Raw genomic sequence first — 18,988 nt, 5'->3', positions numbered from 1 at the left:
ACAATCTTCCCCCTGGTACTATCCTTCGCCTATCTGAGGGATACCGCATCCGACACTTTAGTGCTGGTCCTCTGTCCTCCCTTCCAGGACCGATGAATCGTCACACTCGCCCACCTACGGCTGGCCCGGCTGTTTCCTCTGTTCCAGGAAGTTCGTGTCTGCGCAGATGGCCCAGTCTGTTCAAAAAAGGCACTGGAAATTAGTGTGACTCATAGAACAGCTGCCTGATGCAGTATCAAGCTAAGAAGACAGTTCACATTCTCAGTTCATATTCTCTAGAGCATGCCCCTGCCTGCATATTATAGACAGATATATTCAATGCTTAATACCCTAACCTCTAATAGCTCACCTTGAATTACTGTATGCTAGTAGGTTAGACGCGGGTGGCGCTGTGGATTAAAGCCTCAGCGCCTAGGACTTGCCAATCGAAAGGTCGGCGGTTTGAATCCCCACGGCGGGGTGCGCTCCCATCGCTTGGTCCCAGCGCCTGCCAACCTAGCAGTTCGAAAGCACCCCCGGGTGCAAGTAGATAAATAGGGACCGCTTACCAGCGGGAAGGTAAACGGCGTTTCCGTGTGCGGCTCTGGCTCGCCAGAGCAGCAATGTCACGCTAGCCACGTGACCCGGAAGTGTCTCCGGACAGCGCTGGCCCCTGGCCTCTTAAGTGAGATGGGCGCACAACCCCAGAGTCTGTCAAGACTGGCCCGTACGGGCAGGGGTACCTTTACCTTTACCTTTAAGATACATTACCAGAACCTGGAGCAAGAGAACCTTCCTCAGACGCAGCTGAGTGCCAAGGAGTCTGCTCTTACAATCTAAACATAGGGTATATATACTCATAATTCACTGAGAGTGAGAAATGAGAGTGAGCTTTGAGAGTGAGAAAAGAGAGTGAGCTTTGAGAGTGGTAAATTACGTTAAAAGAGGCACCCCCACATTCCACAGTGCAGAATATATCTTATCTTTATGTAATAACCTTGCTCCATATTCAGTATCCTAGACATGGACCAAAAACAAACCAAATCTTAAATAATTTTAAGAGAAATATTGGTGTCTATGGTAATTATTTTTTAAGACCAAGAAATTGGCTTATGAAGTAAAAGGTTTACCGTAATTGGCTGTCCTTAGGGCCATACTAGATAATCTTACTCATAATAAAAATAGACATACCCACGACAAGGACCCAGCACCAGTTCTGGGATGCTCTTGTAAGATCTCACAGGGCAAAAAGAGCTTTTAAACTCTCCACCTTTCAACTCTACAATTCTGTGATTCTATGTTTCCATTAGTCATTGTATTGTAATGTATTGCCGTTTTACCAGCTTAAATAGAAGCCATAATTAAAGTCTAACACATTTAGACAATGGAAAGCCTGGAATGAAATGGATCAAATAAATGAATAAATAACATTCATATTATTATAAAACATCATGTCACAGCAAATAAATGCAGAGCAATACAGAAGTTCCTGAGTCATACGCCAGTCAAGCACAGTAAAATACAATCAAGGATAATTGAGTGAACACATTTTTGATATTAGGTTCCTTTTCACATGTTTTCCTGTAATTTTAAGTGCTTCAGTTATAGGTGATAACAAACAACTAAGGTGCTGTTTTTAATAACTATTTTGTTATAAAAATAAAAGGAGGGGGAACTACAAGAGGAAATCAGTACTTAAAACTGCCACCCCCCACCTGTGGGAACAGAAACTGACTCCGAGGCAATTAAGAGAGGCTATTAAAGAGGAAAGTAATGGGGGCCAGAGGCATTCTTGAGAAATAAAGATGGTGGCTGACACATTCAGCAAAATTGTGAGAGAGGAGAGGGATACTGCTGCAGCTGCATCACGAGTGGGGGTGGAAACAGGCAGTGTCTGAAGTGACCAGGGAGAGGAAGACACAGTGATGGGGGTGGAGCAGAAGACAGATGGCCACCAACTTGGATGACTTTAAAGAGAGGATTGGCCAAATTCATGGAGGGAAAGTCTATAAAGAGCTTCTAGCAACATTGAGTATGTTCTGCTTCATTGTCGGAGGCAGTGCACCTTTGATACTAGTTGCTGGAAATCACAAGTGTGTAGAGTGCTGTCGACCCCAGGTCATGGTTTGGGGCTTTCCATAGGCAACTGGTCAGTTTCTGTGAGAATAGATGCTGGTCTAGATGGGCTGTTTGTCTGATCCAGCAGACAATTCTTATGACGGGGTAGGGGGAAGAATAGGGCAACAGAGTACGGGGTTACGATGACAACCAAGGGAGTCAGGGGAGGAAGTCAGTGCAACCCAAAAAAATCCCTAATGGAGGATGGTAGAGGAAGAAGATGGAGTGATTGGCTGCTAGTTGGGAGAAAAAGATGGGAATGACAGAGGTGCTTGTGTGAGAGAGAAAATAAGGTGACAGAGAGTGAACAAAAACCCAGAGAGAAAGCAGCCCCTGCAGAAAGAAAGATGGGGGTGAGGAAGCAAGCTCATGAGTCAGAGACAAATACCTTTTGCTTTTCCACGTAGTTAGGATAAAAGTGAGATCCCATAGAACTCAAGTGGATTCTCTTGAATTCGCATGATTTTCACAATGGATCCCCACAAAACCATCAAATCTAAGCTTACACTGGTGTCAGCAAAGTCACTTAAACAATGCAGGCGGAGTCCAGATGGGAAAATATCACTATAGTGATGTTTAAAGGAGGGTGGAAGGCACTTCAGAGAGTGGTTTGGCAAACAGTCCTCTCACCTTCCTCTAAAAAGTGCCTCTCACCTTCCTCTAAAAGTGTGAGGCACTGTGGGTTGAGGCAAGCTATGAGGGAAGGGAAGTGGTTTGGAGTGCATTGTGAGGGGATAGGCAGGGAGTGGGCAAAACATAAAGGGTGTAGGGTTTGGTCAGTTATAAAGGGAGGAGGAGTTGGCCAGGTGTGAGGGAAAGGGGTTGGCAGGTAGGTGGGTCTGGCAAGCAGAGCAAACAGGGACAACAGCCTCTAGTTGTTATTATTAAACCTATTACCAGCCGAAGAATTGATGCTTTTGAATTATGGTGCTGGAGGAGACTCTTGAGAGTCCCATGGACTGCAAGAAGATCAAACCTCTCCATTCTGAAGGAAATCAGCCCTGAGTGCTCACTGGAAGGACAGATCGTGAAGCTGAGGCTCCAATACTTTGGCCACCTCATGAGAAGAGAAGACTCCCTGGAAAAGTCCCTGATGTTGGGAAAGAAGGAGGGCACAAGGAGAAGGGGACGACAAAGGATGAGATGGTTGGATAGTGTTCTCGAAGCTACCAACATGAGTTTGACCAAACTGCGGGAGGCAGTGGAAGACAGGAATGCCTGGCGTGCTCTGAGTCGGACACAACTAAACAACAACATGTATTCCTCTGGATTGTCAGAAAACAGCCTAGTGGTTTGGACTGGCTCCCCAGATCAGAAAAGTGATCTGTAAAAACTGCCACTTGCTCCCCCCCTCTCTGCTGTCACAGAACCTTCTCTTCTCCTCCCTGTTCCAAAGGGGCAACTGTGATAAGCAAAGATAGCAAACAGAAGCTTAAGATGCCATCAGACAAGGGCCAGTCCTCATTTTACTCCGCCTACAACTTTGCAGTCCATTTGGTGTCTAGCAAGCTAGATGGGGAAAGGCTGGAACTCCGCAATCCCCACAGGAGGATCGAGGTGGAAAGCAAACTAGTCAAGCAGATGGCAGAATCCTGCTTTTGCACTCTAATAACCAGCCGCGAATGATGATCTCAGTTTCTCGGTGTCAAATCCACCCCCAGCCCCTCATCCCTGAAAGGTCACATAAGCAGGATTCAGAATTAACAACAGGGTCACCTGATTATTCTTGCCACAATAGTTGTTTGTTATGGTTGCTCAGTTGCATTATTTTTGCAAGACCTCGTTTACTGCAGCTACAATTTATTCTTTAGAGAAAGCACGTTGTCATTATTGCAATTAAATTGTTCACATGCTGGCAATGTACGGGCGGTTGACGACCTTTGTGTTAAAATTTCTATAGGCACACTCTGTGTAACAAAACTACTTTTAGATAATAACTATGCTTTTCCAGGAGAGGGGCTTTTTTTTTTTTTTAATCTCCAGAAAGTCATTTTCCACAGTGTGTTTCCAACACAGCTCATTTTCATCAAGTAGTTGCTAGGAGGAAGGTGGGGGAAGCACTGGATATGTTAAAAATATACCCAAACAGGAACTGTTATTTTCTGCAACACCCTTGATATAAGTTTTACTTGACTCACAGGACAAAAGCTTGATTTTTAATTTTATGGCTATGAATTCCCAAAATGTGATGGAAAAGACAAATTTGTCAATGCAGGAGAAAAACGGATGTGGCCAACTATTTAAAATGCAATCCTAACCACATCTACTCAGAAATAAGTCCTACTGAATTCAATGTGGATTACTCCCAAGTAAGTGGGGTTGGGATTGCGGCCTTAACTACTCATGTTGGTGTTAGAACCATAGAATATTTTATCTTGCAAAGTAGATTTTTTAAATTATCTTAAACAGGGAGGTTGCTAAGCACTTCAAAGTTTGGGAGGGGAGAGGTATAGACACAAATTTGCAAGTGCTAATTTATATGTACTGTATAGATGAATATTTAGAAAGTAAAGGTTATATAGAAGGCAGCCGGACAGTTGCATCCAATTCAGCAATTTATTCAATTAATCTTCAATTAACTGGCATCCAGCTCCAGATCTACAATTTGTTTGCCCCATTTAATTTCTCAACAGATCTTGCCCCAAATCAGTTTAATCCCCCAAAGACCCTCATTAATGACTCTCAAATCATCTCTAAATCAAGTCCACATTCTAGAAGCGAAAGATGTAGAAGTGAGTAAGATGGGAGAGCACGATAACCTTACCCATAAATTTGGAAATCTATGGGGTGACAGGTCCCTTGTTAACAGTCCTGCGTCCTGTTAACAAATTCAGGCTACAATCCTGTACTTCTAAGGGAGCAATACTCATGGAATTCAGTGAGGCTTATTTTTGAGTAACGTACATTTTCTTTGGCATTGAACTGACCCTAGAAATTGTGACACTAGGGACCCCTTCTGAACCAGAGTAAGATGCTTCTTAGTTAAAGGTAAAGGGACCCCTGACCATTAGGTCCAATCGTGGCCAACTCTGGGTTGTGGCGCTCATCTTGCTTTATTGGCCAAGGGAGCCGGCGTACAGCTTCCGGCTCATGTGGCCAGCATGACTAAGCCACTTCTGACAAACCAGAGCAGCACACAGAAGTGCTGTTTACCTTCCTGCCGGAAGTATTTATCTACTTACACTTTGACGTGCTTTCGAACTGCTAGGTTGCCAGGAGCAGGGACTGAGCAACGGGAGCTCACCCCGTTGCAGGGATTCGAACCACCGACCTTCTGATTGGCAAGTCCTAGGCTCGTGGTTTAACCCACAGCACCACCCGCGTCCCATCGCTTCTTAGTTAGGTGCTATTTCTTAAATCGCAATACTTACGTGCCCACAGTAGTTTTGCAAGGGAGAAGGATGGGGACAAAACCAGAACAACTTGGCAACAACCCTGTGACCACTCATTGGCCTCTGAGCGGCCCCACAAGGAGCACCAACCACCACTGAGGGTGGAAGCATTTTTTAAAAAAGTTGCCTGCAGTCAGACATTCTACTGTCCAGAATTTTACGACAGCTTGCAAGTGCCCTTATTTGCATTTGAAATCATGTCCCACATAACTTTTTTTTAAAGTGTCTGCATTTCCTGCTTATCAACCCATAAAGCTTAATTGAGCTGGAAATATTCCCTGCTTAGTGTGTCAGTCAGACAAGTGTTACCCTTTGCTTTTTAAGAAACTATGCAAGCCATCTGAGAGACAATAGAGTCCTTCTGTTCCTTCAATGCTTTGATGAGATGTATTACATATTTTCCTACTTGGTGCATTCAGAATGTGTCTCCCGACCAAAACAAAATGTATATGCCATATCGTCTGGTGAGTCTAATATGGGTGTTCTTTAATAACACAGGATGTGGGGAGAACACAACTTCTTCCATGTGTTGAAATAAGGTATGGAGGGGGTTGCGGAGCTGGGCAGGCCAGCTCCATTTTCGCTGTGCACTGCCACATCTCCTTGCATCTCCAAGATGCCTCCTGACATCCATGCAGTGAAGCTACAACAAAGGGAGTAAAACTTGCTTGGGGTGTGGGGTGTGGCTTCCACTCAGGGGAAGACCGTTTGGCCAACGGTCACTCTTCAAATAGATGGTCTCTATGCACATCCATCCACCCATGCATCCACAGTACATGGAGCCTAGTCCATTAGGGCAAATTGGGTATTGTTCCACCAAACTTGCTTTGCCTCCAGACAGGCGCCACCTGCCATCTTATTTGCATCCAGTCCAGATTGTGGCACTCAGTGTTGCCATTATAGTACTGATAAGGGAGGAGGGGGGGCAGAAACTGGAACATACCCTCCAACATTTCACTGATGAAAATAGGGATGTCCTATTATTATTATTATTATTATTATTATTATTATATTCATACCCCAATCATCCGACAGGGTTGTCCGGCCACTCTGGGAGGCTTTCAACATACACAATTATAAAAACATAATTAAACATTTTTTTAAAATCCCTATACAGAGCTGCCTCTGGATGTCTTCTAGAGGTTATGTAGTTTCTTATCTCCTCCGCTATGGGGTTGCATAATTCCATGTCCTCCAATATTTCTCCAATGAAAATAGGGACATCCTAAAGAAAAGCAAAATGGGACGTGGGTGGTGCTGTGGGTTAAACCACAGAGCCTAGGACTTGCCGATCAGAAGGTTGGCGGTTTGAATCCCTGTGACGGGGTGAGCTTCCGTTGCTCAGTCCCTGCTCCTGCCAACCTAGCAGTTCGAAAGCACGTCAAAAGTGCAAGTAGATAAATAGGTAACGCTCCGGCGGGAAGGTAAACGGTGTTTCCGTGCGCTACTCTGGTTCGCCAGAAGTGGCTTAGTCATGCTGGCCACATGACCCGGAAGCTGTACACTGGCTCCCTTGGCCAATAAAGCGACATGAGCACCGCAACCCCCGAGTCGGCCATGACTGGACCTATGGTCAGGGGTCCCTTTACCTTTACCTTTAAAGAAAAGCAGGACATTCTGGGATCAAATCAGAAACTGAGATACCTTCCGTAAATCTAGTACTGTCCCTGGAAAATAGGGACACTTGGAGGGTCTGCTAGAATTAGTTGGTTTCTACCTGCCATTGGCTCTGGCTCTGCCTACTGTTTGGCTCCCTGCCTTCCAGCCTACCAGTTCCAATGGGCATCAGTTGCCACTGGCTTGAATGTGCAGGTGATGACAGGGGAGCAGAGCTTGCTCACGATTCCCTCCACACCTTTCCATGCCCAGAGGGGGGTAATGTAATCTCCCTTAATAGTTCAGCCATATGAAAATAAAGCAACGGCTCAGAGAACATGTGCAACAGCTCCATTACTTCTTATGTTTTTCTGGCTAAAATGTTTTGTGGCTGCAGAGGAGGGGTTACTAGGCTGGGATTTTCTTCCTTTCTAATTTTCTCGCCTATAGGGAGGTAACACTTGCAATCTGGATTTATATAGCCATTTCGTTTGCTGTGGTTACAGGCTTTAATCACTGCAGGGAAGTAGGAAAAGTTCTAGTTTATTGGCTGCAATCTGGAAAAAACAGCGCCACTTATTTATCCCAATTTTCTTAAAGAGCTTCAAAGTTATGCTGAAATAAAGTGTTAGGAAGCTGCTGGGGCAGCATTTGGAAACCCTTGAGGGGCAAGAAAAATGCAGCCTTCTATTTTAACTCTCTTAAAAGATTTCTGCCTCTGGTTTGTTGCCTTTGTTTTTGTTGTTATGTGTGCCAGGGGACCTTGGCTGTAGTTTAGTAATTTGGGAGCCTCTTGAGGTCCTGTAGATGTTGCTGCAATAGCTCATAATTGGGAGTTTATTCCAGGCATGTTAGGTAACCACAAAGGACAGTTTTGGAAAGAACTGCTTGATCGTTGTCTCTCCACACCCACAACCTAATCCAGTTCAACAGTTTTCTCTTGCATTGCATTAGTGCTATTGCTGCTGTTGACATTTTATATCCACTTCTGTATTCTGTTCATCAAAGGTTTGTATTGTCTTCTGCATCCATCTGGCTCAAGCGCAGTATATCAGCCAGCAACTTTAACTGCACAGGGGCACAGAATAGATCAGGGCAACCTCAAATTTCACAACTTGCTTGGTAGCCCTAAGGTAAAGGTAAAGGGAGCCCTGACCATTAGGTCCAGTCGTGACCGACTCTGGGGTTGCGGCGCTCATCTCTCTTTACTGGCCGAGGAAGCCGGCGTACAGCTTCCGGGTCATGTGGCCAGCAGGTCTAAGCCACTTCTGGAGAACCAGAGCAGTGCACGGAAACATTGTTTACCTTCCCGCCGGAGCGGTACCTATTTAACTACTTGCACTGGTGTGCTTTCGAACTGCTAGGTTGGCAGGAGCAGGGACCGAGCAACGGGAGCTCACCCCGTCGCAGGGATTCTGATCGACAAGCCATAGGCTCTGTGGTTTAACTCACAGCGCCACCCGTGTCCTGTACTTGGTAGCCCTAGGTGACCCAAAATTCCATGTAGGCGAGTGAACAGCCTGGCAGAAGAGGTGTGGACCATTCCATTCTTCCTTCACCAGCCTACTTGGTTTCTATGCTAGACATGGAGGAAGGAAAGTCTGACCAGCGCAGAGTAATCCATCCCAGCCTGCTAGGTGGAGTTTGTACCTTTTGTGGGTTTGTTTATTTATCCGCAAGGCTGGTTTAGGAGTACATGTTATACACAGGAGGAGAGGGTCTCTTAAACTAGTACAGAGGGATTAAGAAAATGGAATAACTCTGCTGGACCAAAGGTCTGTCTACTTGAGTAGAATCCTGTTTCCTATAGCGGCCAAAAAGATGCTACTGGGATTCTGGAGATGAGGAAGAGCATGAAAAGCTGTCCTGCTAGATATGAGGGCAATCATCTTAACTGCTCCCTAGGGGCTGTTATTATTCAGAGGCCTGCTGATATGGAAGATAGCATATAGGCATCGTGTGTGGCCAACAATATTCCTTTTCTCCATAGAGATCGCCAGACTCTTTGTTTGGCAAGTTCTAGAACGCTGCTGAATCAAGCTGCAGTGTTTAACGTCAAGCAGGTGCAGGCCTGCCATGTCTCCAGAGACATAATAACTGTGCCTGCAGCTTCAGATGAGATCCAACTTTTGTGTCTGCTCAAAAATAGACTTGGAAATATGGATTCTTGGCTAGACCCTGACAGCCACTTAACCTCCTGCTGTCTTCATTATAATAAAAGAAAACTCATAAAACATTGAAACAGCAAATAAATAGCTCTAATTGTTGGCCCCTGAAGTTCACCAGATCAAAAACACAGGCTGCAATTACTATAAAGCACACTGCCGGTTATATTTAAAATGGTAATGCTGGTGGACTGGCTTGGGAGAGCGATGACAGACTCTTCTTAGCTCCCGGCCACACCACACTGCACTGGGAGGAACAAAACACAACAAGCCTTGGATTACTATGTCATCCATACTCACAGCTGTAGTTTGCTTCTCTCTAAAGAACCATAAACAGTAATCAACACTTGTTCTTGTCTCAGCAGTATGTAGTTTATCTGGGGGAGACAAACCATGAGCCCAGCTTCCGATGATACTACAATCCAAGACTTGTACTTTGTTGCTCCTGCCAAGGCCAAGATCTGGGGAGAAGCAATGCAGGAATTCCTGAGTGTGCTGCTCATTTACAGCAAACCACAGTGAAACCCAGCTTAACCGTGGTTTAACGTGATCTGTGAATACAGCCGTTCTTTGCTCTTGTGAGAGTAAAGATACCATTTCACAATTCCGCCCCTCTGTTGTTTTAAAACCACTTAGTCTCTTTATTTCCAACTTTCAAAAGGCTTTAATTGATAGTTTGTATTACATCCATTCACCTCACATGAAAACAAGAGAGTTAAATGCACTCGAACACCACAAGGGCATTGGCAGGCAATGCTTCATGGATTTGTCAACTTTCACAGCAAGTTGTTTCAAAATCTCCTCCGTGTTTCTATGGAAACTGCAAAATGGCTGTGAGCCTGTAAGCCACACCAAAGCACTCTTCCTGTAGGGCACATTATTTTCTACATGCCCTGGCCTCCCCGTTGCATGTGCCTCATACCAGCTTGTCCTTAGAATTAGAAACACTGACCATTCCCAGCACCTATAGGGAGCCAAAGTTTTGTTTCTTTCAGGAAACAATTCTCCCTGCCTCCTCCATAACCTGTACCAGTGAAGTTCAGAGCTCCAGCATTAATATAAACAAGATAATAGAAACCGGCATTCCAACCCAATTTTCACAGGGTTTTGGGATTCATAATCTCAGACACGACCTTTCTGGATAGTATCCTCTCCAGGAAGACTTTTGGAAACCTCCTTGAGATATTCTTCTTCCTGCTCATTAAATCATGATCTTATTTAACTCACTTGTTCTAGCACAACTAAGGCTGTGTACAGATTTTTGGCTTAAAATGTGTCTGGACTGTGTTTCCCCCCTTCACTTGGATCAAGGTTGATTTGGGGGAAATCAATCAAAACACAGCATTTCCCTTTTAAAAAAAGAATGACAGGATTGACACAGGCCAGATATTGATATGGACCCCTGGGTTCTGTGAGGATCTGATATATTTGGGCAGCCCTGGATAGGGGAGGAGGAGAAGGAGGAGGAGAGAGGCTTGAAGGCTGGTGACCAGGAAAAGAGGACAGAAGTCCTCACCTTATGACATTAAAGATAGGGAATCAGAACTAATGGCTCTCTTCATTGCCCCTCCTGCAGAGAGCAGAGCCTCATGGGGAACGGAGGGAGTCTTCAACCAACCAGTGGAAGGGACTCCGCAGGAAGAGGAGGTGGCAGAGCTAAAATCAAGAGGTGCAGAATACAAGTATTGTCACCAAGAACCATGCACCTTTGTATGTAGGAACACTCCCACCCAGGACTACTGTGTCCAGTTCTGGACACCCCAGTTTAAGAAGGGTATTCACAAATTAGAACATGTACAGAGGAGGGTGACCAAGATGATGAAAGGGTCAGGATACCAAGGCTTATGAGAAGAAGGAGGAGGAGGAGGAGGAGTTTGGATTTGATATCCTGCTTTATCACTACCCTAAGCTGTCTCAAAGTGGCTAACAATCTCCTTTCCCGTCCTCCCCAACAAAAACCACTCTGTTAGGTGAGTAAGGCTGAGAGACTTCAGAGAAGTGTGACTAGCCCAAGGTCACCCAGCAGCTGCATGTGGAGGAGCGGGGACGCGAACCCGGTTCACCGGATTACGAGTCTACCGCTCTTAACCACTACACCACACTGGTTCGGTTGAGGAAGTTAGGTATGCTTAGACCAAGATGTGATATAATAGCCATGTTCAAATAATGGAACTGATGGTTTTTCTCCCCGCTGCAAAGAAATGGGAGAGAAATAATCTCTGTGACCCATTCAAGCCTGTGCTGGAACAACAGAGACTTTTTGTTTAATTAAAAATGAAATAATAAACCATAAGGCTAATGTTATCCACTATGGATGGGTTGTTTTTTTAGTCACCCTGCCAAAGACTGACGGATCTTCCTCTGAAAGAATTGAGAAGCTATTTGAATCCTGAAAATCTATTTTATTATTGAGAATTGTCCTGGTGGGTCACAGTGGTTGCTATCATCACCATTTCACCTCTTAATATAAGCAGGGGTATGGGCAGGTCTCCTCCTATGCTTGCATTTATTACTGTTTCATAAGAACATCAAGAAGCCTGCTGGATCAGCCAATGACCCATCTAGTCCTTATGCACTTCCCCACTTGTCGCTGGTATTCAGTGAAAGTACAACTCCGTCATTGTGTCTAGTAGCCTTATTTTCCATTCAATTGTCCAATCCCCTTTTAAAGCCATCCAACCAATAGCCCTCACTACCTCTTGCAAGAGCAAATTCCTATGCACTGTGGGAGGAAGCATCTCCTTTTGTCTCACCCCAATCTGCCAACATTCATCTTCATTTGATGTCTTCTAGTCCTAGTCTTATGAGAGAGGAAGAATTTTTCACACCATTCCTTGGAGTGTAAGTAAGTAAGTAAATTTTTATTTATACCCCGCCCTCCCCAGCTAAGACTGGGCTCAGGGCGGCTAACATCAAATATCAAATACATTAAAACACAAACAATTGATTAAAATACAGTTTAAAAATTAGAATGAGGATAAAATTAAATGACTGCCCATTACAGTGGTACCTCGGGTTAAGTACTTAATTCATTCTGGAGGTCCATTCTTAACCTGAAACTGTTCTTAACCTGAAGCACCACTTTAGCTAATGGGGCCTCCTGCTGCCGCCATGCCGCTGGAGCACGATTTCTGTTCTCATCCTGAAGCAAAGTTCTTAACCTGAAGCACTATTTCTGGGTTAGCGGAGTCTGTAACCTGAAGCGTATGTAACCTGAAGCATATGTAACCCAAGGTACCACTTAGCTGTGTGTGTGTGTGTGTGTGTGTGTGTGTGTGTGTCTGATCCTAGTCAGCCCTGGTCAGTCCTGCTTAAATTCAGAGAAAGCCAATGCTATTATTTTCATTTATTTTATTTGAAGTCCCACAAGCCAGCACTAGATCGTCTTACTTTGATCAACTGATACTTCTGGGAGTCTTCTGTTTCAAACTGGTCCCTGTAAAGAGTCACCTATGCTTCTGTTTGATTAAACTGGAGTTCAGTGATCTATAAAAAGGCACCTCAAATATCATAAACTATAGGATACAAGGTGAAGAAGGAGTTATAAAACATGAACTCTGTATTCTTCTACCCCCAACTCAAAGTTCAGCTTCTTTTGCAAGCAGAAAAGTTCATCTTCACTTGATTTGTCTGACATTCCATGCAACCAACAGCTCCTGAACCAGAATGAAGAGAATCACACTGACTGCTAGATTCGAAAGCTTGTCACTGAAAGCCAACAGAAGCTAGTGACACTGTCACACATTTCCCACTCCTGTCAACAGTAATTTATGGCCCTTTTAATGAATGATGCAGATTAGTCATATAGTGGGTGATTAGACAAGGACCAAGAATGAGCCACAGTTCAACTACAGAGAGAAGGAAAGCACAATATGGGAATTGTCAGTGACGGCCAGTGGGGCTAGTTTCTCCATCAGAAACTGCTGCTAAAGACACTGTTAAAGATACAAGAGGAGCCCAGATCAGTTAGTAACCCCAGAGAGGTGACATCCAAAAAGTTGCCTCTCCAAGCCCTGCTATATGGTATTGTTTTCCCATAGGGACATTTGTGATGTACACCCCAATTCTAATAGTGCTGAAAAAGTTCCATGAGCACAGTGCTTACCAATGGCTGGTTTCCTTTGAAAAGAGCTCACTGGGGACTGGTTGCAATTTTGTAATATTGTGCTTATTTTTCATCATCATCTGTTTATCTATATGCCACTTTTCCACAAAAATGTGCCCAAAGAGGCTCACAACATCTCAAGAGAACAACTAACAGTTCAAATATATATATTAGAAACAGTTAGAAATAATAATATCAATCAATCAATCAATCAAAAAAAGCCCATTCAAATGTGTATAAAACAATTTTTTAAAAAAACCAGCTTAGAACTAAACAGGAAGGAGAGTACTACCCAACACAGTAATAAAAAAAATAGTATACAAAATACCCACATGCTCTAGATGCATAGCTGTCAAGTGTCCCTTATTTGAAGGGACAGTCCCTTATTCCAGCGCCATGTCCCGCTGCTGTCCCTTATTGATGGATGTCCCTTAAATGTCCCTTAAATGATGTCCCTTAAATTTCAAAGGAAGCAGCTCCTCTCCCTCCCTCCCTGCCGGCCAGGGACTGGGGGGTGGAGCTTGCATGCCTTGTGTGTGGCTAGTTAATGCAAGCTGAGGGGGGTTTTGAATGCTGGACGCCATTTTGTTGCACGTGCTGCTGCAAACTTTGCAGTGCAAAGCCAGGCCGGGGAGCCATCTTAAGTTGAGGCTGCATAGGCCTTGTGGTGCATGTGATTCAGATTCTATTCAGTGGAACCTCTGGTTACAAAGTTGGTTGGACAGTGTTCTCGAGGCTACCAGCATGAGTTTGACCAGACTGCAGGAGGACAGGAAGACTGGAGTGCCTGGAACAGGTGAGGCTGCAGGTCCATTATTTTGGCTGCTGGTCCCTTATTTTCAAGGCTGCTGGTCCCTTATTTTCAAATCTGTAAGTTGACAGCTATGTCCAGATGATGCACATATTTTGGATCCAAGTCACAATCTTGAAACATCCAGGGATGCTACCCCATCTCTCACCTGGGATACTGTGGACCCTCCCACCCGGAGCAGCCTTATTGATACTGGGATCATGGGTTTTAACACCACATATAGGCCAATAACTCTACTGCCTTCACTACAACTTCTTAGCAGTTAAATTTACAAACAGGAGGGGTGGTTGTATCTCAGAAATCTGATGTGCATAGAATGTGCATGTCTACAGAGAGGAAACAGCTGTATGCCTATAATTAGGAAGCAGGAGAAACAGATCTTTATGCCTAATTTATTCATCAATATAACAACTCCCTTGTGGAAGGGCAGCAATGTCCTCTGCAAAAAACACACTTGGAAGACAAGAGGCATCATATGGCACTAAAGTGAGCCTCCCAAGACAAATAACAAAAATATAATGAAAATGTTTTGCGCATATGGGCTGAAGACGACTATATGGAGGAGCAAATGATTCAAAGCTCCATGACCCCTGTACCCAGCACTGATTTGGGCACCGAGATGGAAGCTGCAGGGGCACCAGATGGGGAGCTAGGTCTGGGTCAGGGCTCAGAGCTGGCTGAGGAAGACCACTGCACCTGAGGCAGTTGGTTAAGAATTTTCAGAGGAACCTTTCAGATCACCAGGGCCTATAAGGCCAGATCCTGCACCCTTGAGACCCCCTGAAGAACCAGATGCCACCCACGCCACATTGTCAGTCCAGCAATGACAGGAACACACCAGAAGGAACTGTAGAGTAGGGCTCACCTTCAGGCCAGAGGGCTGGCCCTTTAAGGCTCTGACATTCTCTCAGGTGGCTGGAGCTGGAGGAGAAATAGTGGGTAGGAGATCTGAAAAAAATCACATCTGGCAACCAATGTGTCCCTTTGGTTTCATATAGTACATGGGCAGACGAGTCTAAAAAAACCAGGACACAAATTTTCGTGCCCTCTAGCCACTATGGTGGCTCATTGACCAGTAGTAAAATTTGTTGTTGTTTTTTAGTCATAGTGTTAACTCTGGATGTGTATACTCAATTCTGACCAAACTAAGCCTCCTGGTGTTTATTGGGGAAAGGATCTAGGGGTCTTAGCAGACAACAAGATTAATCAACAGTAGTAAAAAAAGCTAATGCTATTCTAGGCTGCATCAATAGAACTTTAGGGTCTTGATCAAAAGAAGCAATACCTCTCTATTCTGCCTTGGTCAGAGCGCACCTGGAATACTGTGTCCAGTTCTGGGCAGTGCAATTTAAGGATATTGACAAGCTAGAACATATGCAGAGTAGGGTGACCAAGATGATCAAGGGTCTGGAGACCAAATCTTATGAGAAACAATTGAAGGAGTTGGGGATGTTTAGCCTGGATAAAAGGAGACAGAGAGGACATATGATAGCCATCTTCAAATATCTTAAGGGCTGTCACGTGGAAGATGCAACAAGCTTGTTTTCTGCTGCTCCACAGGGTAGGACCCAAACCAATAACTTCAAGCTACAAGAAAAGAGATTCCAGGTCAACGTCAGGATATTTCATTGATTTACATTGATGATTTGAGGGTGTTTTTTTAATGTAGTGTTGGTATTTTTGATAGCTCTTATTTAACTTTTCACCTAATTGTTGTGAATTGCCTTGACGTCTTTTTAAAAAAAAACAAAGCATGATTTTTAAAAAGCAATGAGGAGAAAAACAGATTGAATGCTTGCTGCTGGTTGGCATGACGTAGCCTTGGGTAGATACAGGCATATGCTGTTGCCTCTGATGTAGCTTCAAAGACTAGCAGATGCCTCTCTGGGAGTCTGCCTGCTTCCCCTTACTTGGTTTGTATATTTACACATAAAAATAAATGACAAAAACACCACGCATCACAGGTATACTCCTGCATCCCAAGTAATCCGTCCCTGTAAAATGACGTCCTGGAACTTACCGGTATGTCCTTGGCCAAACTACATATTGTGCATGTGTCTATCAATGTTAAATCACATCCTTGGAGGGGCCAGTTCAGATCTGGAACATGGCAAAAGTGAAAATACCATTAGACCATTTTCCTCCGCACTGCAATGAGTATTTTCTGCCCCCTCTTTTCTCTCCTTCCAGCTCCTGCCCTGCTATCATTTAAGAAAAACTCACACCTGCCAATGCAAAGTCATATTCAACAAAGGTGGTCCTTTGGCCCTTAGGAAGGAATGTGAATACAAGAGTGACTCTCTTCCATTTTCACCATGGAGTGTTTCCTATATGTGCCACATTTTAACTGTAGCTGTGGTGCCATCTAGTGCAGAGATAATCAAATTTCTCCCCTTCCCAACATAGGCAGATTTTGCGGAAGATGCCATCAAGCCAGACTCTGTGTCCCAAATAGCTCAGTGTTCAGGCATATCTAGGTTAGGGAGTGCCTGCAGTATCCCCTATGGCAGGCATAGGCTAACTCGGCCCTCCAGATGTTTTGGGACTACAACTCCCATCATCCCTGACCACTGGTTGTTAGCTAAGGATGATGAGAGTTGTAGTCCCAAAACATCTGGAGGGCTGAGTTTGCCTATGCCTGCCCTATGGGGTTCTTCAGATAAGGAAAACTGAGCATGCTTCTTTGGTTCTGGAGTGTCACAGGACTCTTCATACAGGGAATGGCAGGTGTATTTATTTCATGTATATTCAAGGAAAGTCATAGTACCACTCTATTCTGCCTTGGTCAGGCCACTCCTGGAGTACTTTGTCCAGTTCTGTGCACCGCAGTTTAAGAAGGATATTGACAAGCTGGAACATGTGTAGCAAAGGGCAGCCAAGATGCTCAAGGATCTGGAAACCAAGCCTTATGAGGAAAGTTGGAAGGAGTTGGGTATGTGAAGCCTGGTAAAGAGGAGACTGAGAGGAGATAGGATACCCATCTTCAAATATCTAAAGTGCTGTCACTTGGAGGATGGAACAAGCTTATTTTCTCCTGCTCTGGAGGACCCAAACCAATAGATTCAAGTTTCAGGAAAGGAGATTCAGACTAAACATCAGGAAGAACTTTCTGAGAGTAAAAGCTGTTTGATAGTGAAACAGACTCCCTTGGAAGGTGAGGGACTGCAATGGAAGTTTTTAAACAGAGGTTGGATGGCCACCTGTCATTGATGCTTAGTTGATTCCACAAGAATGGTTCCCAGCCTCCTATATGGCACCTGACTGATCAGTTCATGGTAGAGAAAGGGAGTGAGATGACCCTCTGGTGTGCTTATCACGGTCAGGTTTATTTATTACTTACTTCAATTATTTACAAGTTGTTCTTCACCCAAATCCTATAACCTGTATACAGGCTGTTACTGTTGTTATTTGCAGTAGTAGCATATTTGCATTATAATATTTGCATTAATACACAATTACCTTCACAATACCAAATCAAACAAATCCGCTAATGCATTTCCCTATTTATAATACAGTGGTGCCTCGCAAGATGAAAAGAATCCGTTCCACGAGTCTCTTCGTCAAGCGGTTTTTTCGTCTTGCGAAGCAAGCCCATTGACGGCTTAGCGGATTAGCACTATTAGCGGCTTTTAGCAGCTTATCGGCTTAGAAAAAGGGGGGGGAGGGAAAAAACCCCGCAGGAACTCGCAAGACATTTTCATCTTGCGAAGCAAGCCCATAGGAAATTCGTTTTGCGAAGCACCTCCAAAACGGAAAACTCTTTCGTCTAGCAAGTTTTCCGTCTTGCGAGGCATTCGTCTTGCGGGGCACCACTGTATTCATTACATAGTTAGTTTAAGCAATGGACACAACCCCCCCCCCCCAATAATTCTCTATCCATAAAACCTCTGTTAAGAGTCGATTACAGTTCCTACCTGAATTAACAGATGCATCATGAAAACTCATCTGCTGGTTATCTCTCAATGACAGATCTTTATAAATAGGGCAGCCTGCGTCTGCTGAATTTAGGTCACCTTATCAGTTCAAGTTATGTTCAAGCACCTTTGGGAACTGAAGCTTTTCACTGGGAGTGAGAACATGTAATTTTAAGTTGCCTTGCATGCTTTGCCTTTCTTTTGTCCATTTTTACTCTCTCATAAGAAATGCATTTTAGATCAGGTCCTCAGCAGACTGGTTTAAATCAAGGTGATTGTAAAGAAAGTTTCCAATTCCCTAATCCATCTATTTCCTGAACAAATACATATAATAATTTGGTGCTACAACAATTATATTATCCAAAAGCATGCAGGGGAAGTCCCTAACTCACCAAAGGTTTGAGACCCATTGGCTACCCTCAGCTAGTTTAGCCAGCCAGCTGAAGCCATTGTCGGGGAGTGACCGCTGCTGCATGCCGACTGATTCTAGGAGCCACAAGTGAGAGCTGAGTGCAGGGTGGGGACCAAAGGATGAGACTAACAGTGGTACCAAGGTCAAGAAGATGGTTTCTGCACATGCTTAAGTGAAGAGCAGGTGGGGCTTATCAACCTGGGAAGGTAGCCCATCTAGAAGGAACTCTCATCCTTAACCTCTGCTACCTCACGTGATCCCTTCAAGAGGCCAAGAAGAAAAGCCTACACAAATCCGGAGTAGAGTCCCCAAGATGGTTGGATGGCACCCTGTATGCCTCCTCCCAGCAACTCCTGCAGTCAAGCTGGTGCCAAACATACTGTTCTGATTGCCTTTTGATTACATCAGCAAGGCTGAGAGGTGGGTCTTGTTGTCTGGACCTTCATACACTCTGGCCCAGGCTTGTGCCCTAGGCATGTTACTTTGGTGCTACTAA

The 18,988-nt window shown here is 44.4% G+C and overlaps 1 long non-coding RNA gene across 1 annotated transcript; it reads right to left on the bottom strand.

Moving 5' to 3' along the window:
- Positions 1-950: 950 nt before the first annotated feature.
- On the bottom strand, positions 951-12,869 carry LOC307212262. Its single transcript, XR_013836915.1, has 5 exons — positions 12,822-12,869; positions 12,004-12,050; positions 10,767-10,906; positions 8,653-9,711; positions 951-996 (listed from the first exon to the last, which is right to left on the bottom strand). It is a non-coding gene; the product is annotated as an uncharacterized lncRNA (long non-coding RNA).
- Positions 12,870-18,988: the final 6,119 nt, after the last annotated feature.

Source organism: Podarcis cretensis (assembly GCF_951804945.1).
Source record: "Podarcis cretensis genome assembly, chromosome: 3".
Lineage (NCBI taxonomy): Eukaryota > Metazoa > Chordata > Lepidosauria > Squamata > Lacertidae > Podarcis > Podarcis cretensis.
The sequence above is the reverse complement of the archived record's forward strand: the minus strand, read 5'-3'. Positions and strand labels throughout refer to the sequence as shown.